The sequence below is a fragment of the Salvia miltiorrhiza genome, chromosome 4, assembly GCF_028751815.1.
Source record: "Salvia miltiorrhiza cultivar Shanhuang (shh) chromosome 4, IMPLAD_Smil_shh, whole genome shotgun sequence".
NCBI lineage: Eukaryota > Viridiplantae > Streptophyta > Magnoliopsida > Lamiales > Lamiaceae > Salvia > Salvia miltiorrhiza.
Window position 1 is genome coordinate 33,104,606 of NC_080390.1, and position 6,552 is coordinate 33,111,157.

The window sequence follows — 6,552 nt, forward strand, 5'->3', positions numbered from 1 at the left end:
TTCCTTTTCACGGTTTTTCCCACTGGGTTTTCCGTGAAAAGGTTTTAATGAGGCTCGGCCCTTAGTCTGCTCTTTCTGTGCTTTCAAGGGTTTTTTTAGGTTTTTTCTTTTCTTTTATTATATAAAATCGTCATTTAATAAAAAAAGAATATCATATTTCTATTGATACATATCCATCTTCCCATTCTTGAACCAATTACTAATGAGATGATAACTTTTAAGTTTTAAACAACAAATTTCGGATAAAGGAAATTATATTTGCGCTAATTAAGCTCCTAGAATCTCAATTATAGGACATTTTAACCACATCTTATAAAAAAAAGTCAAATATTTATTCTAATTGAAAAATATTTATAATCTGTATATATAATCTAAAAACAATACTACAACAATTCACATAGAAAACAAGGAAATTATAAGAGCAATTGCAGCCACTACTAGAAAAAAGCTCATAGATAACGGATTTTTTCCGTTATCTATGAGCAAAAAAACCGTTGTGTATAGTGGTGTTATCTATTATAGGTATCATACACAACGGTTTAAAAACCGTTATCTATGAAGGGAAAAGATAACAGTATAACCACACATACATAACGGTTTTATAACCGTTATCTATATTGATTATACATAACGGTTTTTGACTGTTATGTATTATAATTTATCCGTTATCTATTCCATAATATATATTTTTTCATATTATAGTTAACAGTTTTTTATACTTTTTATAACGGTTTAAACCGTTATCTTTGTGAGCAAAAGATAACGGTTTTCGACTGTTATGTATGAGAATTAATCCGTTATGTATTATATGATATTTCTTTTTTCTAATAACATAGTTAACAGTTTTTTATACTTTTTATAACGATTTAAACCGTTATCTTTGTAAGACATAGATAACGGTTTTGTATATATTAGATGACAGTTTTTCGCATATTTTTTATTTATTCTTAATTTTTCCTTTTATGTATATCTAAAAATCAATAAAAAAAATTCAAATAATAAAATAACATTGACAAGATAATATTAGCATATATAACATAGCATCCAACAATTCGAGCTACACAAGTTGCCTGTTAATACATGTTTTACTACATGAAGCATCGGCAGAGCAACTCGTTTCTTCTTGGAGATGGGTACTGGAGCTGAAGGCAATCTATGCCGGCTCGCTTCTTTTCCATTCAGAAGCTGCTGCTTTGTGATTTTAGCACGCTTTAGTGAGTTTGGCGCTTGTACAAGATTTTGTTCTTGCACAGGTGAATTCGCATCCTTCGTCTTCACAAGGTATATATGCCTTTTCCGTAGAAACCTGATTATTCCATTGTTATTTTGATCAGTGCAACACGAACATGGGGGATACCAAAATAAGACAGCGATGAACTAGGCATTTTTACTCGTCAATATTTGACAATGCGCGGAAACATATATCTGCGGAGAAGCCACATATACAAAGATAAACGTATGTATTTGGCTTCATACCTGATTGAATATCATGCATTTCATTGCTCAAGATCATAGCAATCCAACATAAAAAGCAGCAAAATCGCTACAAAACACTACTCCAACAAAGAAGGAAACATATATTGCAGACAAGATGTGGACCAAACCATTGATTTCCAAATTGTGTGCCATCAATATATAAAGCAAAGAAACCATACGACATACACCATGAGAAAATCTTGAAGGCAGTTAGATTAAAGGCATACAGTATCTAATCAAATTGCATACCGAACTTCAGCAGCGAGCATCAGCTTCCTCTCTTTCGCCGTCTCCAATTTGCTTCTCATAACATCAGCCTCCTGCAATATCATAAAGTTATGAAATTAATCTCCTAACAATCATTCAGCAATGGAAATTTCTATCTTAATCCATCACATCTACCCAAAATCAAGAAAAATATAAACGTAGAAACTCTTCAGACATCTCAACATGAAGAACAGAAGCATAAGCTCCTAATCGTATGTGAGAAATAACTCATATAATCTCACAAATTGTATTAGACCTAAAGAGCCTTCCTTCAAGATGAGATCTAATAACAAAAGATCAAGATGTAAAGAGAAATAGGAATACAAATTAAGGGATTAACAAACAATCAAAAAACCAATAGACAAACAAGAACAAAATGAGGCTGTATTATCAAGCCACTTCATAAGTTGGATACATGACATAGATGGATACATGAAGAAACCAGTTGTCTCAAACATATGGCAGCATGCAAGACATAGATGGATACATGAAGTATAAGGCACATTTAATCTAAAAAGCAAACAACAAAAAAGAGATTGGGCACGAAAATCACCTTAGCCCAGCTGCCGCACTCATTTGGCTAAGTTCCTTGTCCATTTCATCACTGAAATCTGAGTTCCTAGCATTGTGATATCCATTTCATCATGTGACATCGTGAAGCTCCATGAATTGTTGACAACAAAGAGAAACAATTATAAATTAAATTATACACAACAAATAAGAATTCCTAGCATTGTGATATCCAGAATTTAAAGTTTATCTCTCACATAAGGCTGTTTTTTAAGGACATTAGGAAGGATTATGGTATTGCATGCCAACACCCAACCCAAACTAGTCAGTACAATAAACATAATTCATACAAGGTTCCCCTTGCAAACACCTACATGTCAAGGCTCCACAAGTTCCACCGCAGCTCCCCTGCAAGAACGATATATACATATAAGACAAACCTCATTGACTTATCGTCTATCACAGTCTTCCCTAACCCCCATTATTTAATTGAACCACCATGCCTCTTAGAAATATGTTATAACAAACATTGAAAAACAAGATAGAGAGAGAGAGCAGAAACAAAGTGAAGAAATTCTAGGTCTCGCAACTACATTAGCAAATTAAAAAACAAAAAATACCCAAAACCACTTATCCTAATCAGCTGCTTTGTATTTAATTTATTGTTCTCATATCTTCACTCCACTTTCATCTTCAACCAGCAACAAGCTAGAATCTAATCCCTTTTCTTGGTCACAAATATGCTTTAATCTGATCATTTATAGTTAACAAGAAATAGAAAAGTTTAGCAAGCAAACAGTTAGAGTTGCTTTGATAGCTTAACTATGTTCGTATTCAAGCTTAACTAATTCAATACTTTAGAGTTGACTGAGCCTCATCGATTCCATGCCCATGAAGGGACAATTAATTTTTATTTTTTTTAGAATTACTGCTCACGTAGATTAAGTGACGAACTCTCGATCTATTACTTGAAAGAGAATCGTCTTATCAACTAAGTTGTGTTTCCTCGAATACTCGCCTGATCTCATCAGATACCTTGCCCAGCTTGCTGAGCATGAATAGCTTCAACTTGGCCGGATCCTCCACCATCTCTTTCTCTGCACCATTTTTCGCAATGAACATTAGCACACACAATGTGAAATGGTACAGTTAGAGACTAGGAAAGAAAGATATGAGCACCTTGAGATGAAGGACTAAAGGTGAAAAACCAGTAAACAGTATAATCATCACAGGGGATAACACCAAATCTAACACCCTTCCCAAAGAACTGCATCAACTTTGGCTCGAAAGCATGTCCATCCTTAAAATACACGAAGCCCCTAACAGCTGCTCGACCAGCATAAGCCGGCTTACTAAAGCCTAGGAACTTGGACACCACAGAGTTCACTCCATCACATCCAATCAAGACCTATTCAAAGCCAAGAATTCTATGACAATTAACAGTAAACACAAACTAATTAACAACTCGAGTAAATCCCGAAGTTCTCAAGCTATCTGCTGACTCCACAACTACGCTTCGAATTCCCAATCTACTATTATCAAACAGCAACAGTCTTAAAAAGTTTAGCTCATAATCATCAAAGCGAATCAGTTTCAGCAGCATACATGTTCGATGAAATGTCTGGATCTCGATTGAAAGATTTTTGAGAGGGAATTTTTTGAGGATACCTGTGCAGCCCTAAAGATGTTGCGAGACCTGCAATTCCAGCTCCAACAATCACTATCTCTTGCTCTTCCATTCCAAATTTGGTTCCTTCCTCTTCTCTAATCTTCATCCAACTACCCTTCATCCAACTACCTGAATCCGCTCCACCGTTGCTCGATTCCAATCCAAAGCTCCCCTTTCTCTCATACCTCCTTGGCTTAGAAGAAGGGGCAAAACTCTTGTTCGACGCCTAATTATCAACCTCATCCGCTCTCGATTGCAAATCGGATAATTAGGGCTTTCCCCCTTTCCTGCCTCGATTATGTGGAGTTGAGAAGAGAACCGGCCGTAGAACACCATCGGCTCGCCGATCCTCGGACCACCAGCAACGATGGGCGGGCTCTAGGCGTAGCTCGCCGGTCTCCCTGAGATGGCGACGGCTGGGTTATACCGAACAGAGAAGAACTAGGGCTCGACCTTTGCCCTAGCTATATGTTAGAGGAAAATGAAGAGGCGAGGTCACGGCGACCGATGTCGCCGGAAGAGCGCGAATAGCTACCATTCGCCGGAGAGAGAGAGAGATTTGGGGAGGAGATGAGACGCAGCGAAGGTGGGCGGCAGCGGCGTGACGCAGTGACAAGGGTGGGCGGGCGCGAGGCAGCAGCGAGGGTGGGTGGGCGCGGGGCAGTAGCGAGGGTGGGCGGCGACGGGCCGGCGTGGGGCAGCGGCGCCGGCGGCGGAGTCGAGAGGGGAGAGAGAGAGTCGAGAGACAGGGAGGACGCATGAGGAGGCAGAGAGATTAGATGAGAGAGACGAACAAAACTAGGGCTTGTAGTTTTGGGGGGTTAATTTCTAAATTTCCTAAATAATATCTTATTCCTTTTTTTTTTTCATTTTTAATATTCAATTTTTGGTATTTAGATTTCTAATTTAGAATTTATATAAGTGTTACTTAATGATAAAATAAAAAAATATTATGATTTTTTTATTTTTCAAAGTCTATATCTAGGAATAAATTCAGATTTTAGGATAAATAATTTATTTGTTATTTTTAATATAATATAATATAATATATTATTATTTTTAAAAAATTAATAAAAAAATTTATACATAACAGTTTTTATAGACGCTCATACATAACGGTTCAAAAACCGTTGTAAATGACTCTTATACATAACGGTTCTTTAACGTTATAAATAAACCGTTATAAAAGATGGTCATAGATAACGGTGGCATAACGGTTTTGTAAACCGTTATGTATGCAACTAATAGATAACGCAAAAACATAACGGTTTTTCAAAAACCGTTATCTATGGATATAGACAACAGTACATAGATAACGGTTTTTTTCAAAACCGTTATCTATTCCTAAAAGTGCGCTCATACATAACGGTTTTTGAAAAAAACCGTTATCTATGCACTGTTATGTATGTAAACTTTTGTAGTAGTGAGCATATGAACCAATAATATATGGAAGGAGTGATTGTGCTTAAATACACAAACCTTCAATTGTACTCATTTTAGACATTGTTGTCAATTTCTCCCAAATTAAACAATCGATGTACTAACGATGTAGTTTGATTTCTACGCCACTTCAACTAACCCCAAGATTATTAATTCTTTGGAAATAAACAATCATGTGAAAAAGCATATCAACTGAAAGTTTGTGTAGTTAGTGGCAATTTTTTTAATTAATATGCAAAAATCAAAATTGGGTGAATTTAAATTCGTGTATTTAAATGCAATTATTTCTTACTGCAATACTTAATGCATTTCATCAGGTGTAGCATCGACAATCGAGCACCTTAGGGAGAAGCCGGCGGCCTTCTAGGCTTCGATCCAACAAATGACCCTAGAAACAAACACTTCATAGTTCTCCATTCCCAAACTCTTGGAAAATGCATTAACTCAATCCATATATATATATCATATCTCTTCGACAAAGAAATGCTTCTTTTGTAGAGTTTTTATTGAAAGAATTCAGTTGCAGAGATGGACTGCTAAATGATCTTTTACAGAAGATTAATTTCATTTTCAAATTTGATTAACAGAAAGAAGAATTCGAAATCATAATCACATTAAAGAAATATATAATTCTTTATTTGTACCATGAACATCGATAAACAATTGAAAATCGGAATCACAAAGAGTGACTATTAACAAACAAATCAACCGACTAAATCAATAGAAATTTCATGAAATCCAGAATCAGTGATTAATTCAAATCAACTCAAAATTCAAGATCAACTGAATTTCTATTTTTTTCTGGCTTACTCCCTCCGTCCCATTGCAAATGTCACATCGCTTTTGGGCACGAAAATTAAAGAATGTGTAATTAGTAGATAAGGTAAGTTGGTGGAGAGAGAAAAATATATTGGGATTTGTAAAAGTAGGTAGAGAGAGAGAATAAGTGGTGGACCCATTAGTTAATTAGTCTTTTAATTATTTGCCAAAAAATGAATGAGACATCTCATTATGAAAAGTGAGACATTTGTAATGGAACAGAGAGAGTATTAAAGAGAATAGAAATTAAGATTATATTTCAAATCAGCTAGAAAATGCTAGAATAAATCATAAATGAATATAATTCACCTCAAAATTCAATCATAAGGGCATCCACAGTGGTGAGCCAACCTTGGCTCTTCAAAGTGGTC

At 35.6% G+C, this 6,552-nt stretch overlaps 1 long non-coding RNA gene across 2 annotated transcripts; it reads right to left on the reverse strand.

Moving 5' to 3' along the window:
* Positions 1-996: 996 nt before the first annotated feature.
* LOC131021209 (uncharacterized) lies at positions 997-3,254 on the reverse strand. 2 transcript variants are annotated; one of them, XR_009100892.1, is made up of 3 exons: positions 2,297-3,254; positions 1,726-1,796; positions 997-1,306 (listed from the first exon to the last, which is right to left on the reverse strand). It is a non-coding gene; the product is annotated as an uncharacterized LOC131021209 (long non-coding RNA). The 2 variants fall into 2 exon arrangements; XR_009100893.1 differs by lacking the exon at positions 2,297-3,254 and having other exon boundaries at positions 1,726-2,279.
* Between the last annotated feature and the right edge of the window lie 3,298 nt (positions 3,255-6,552).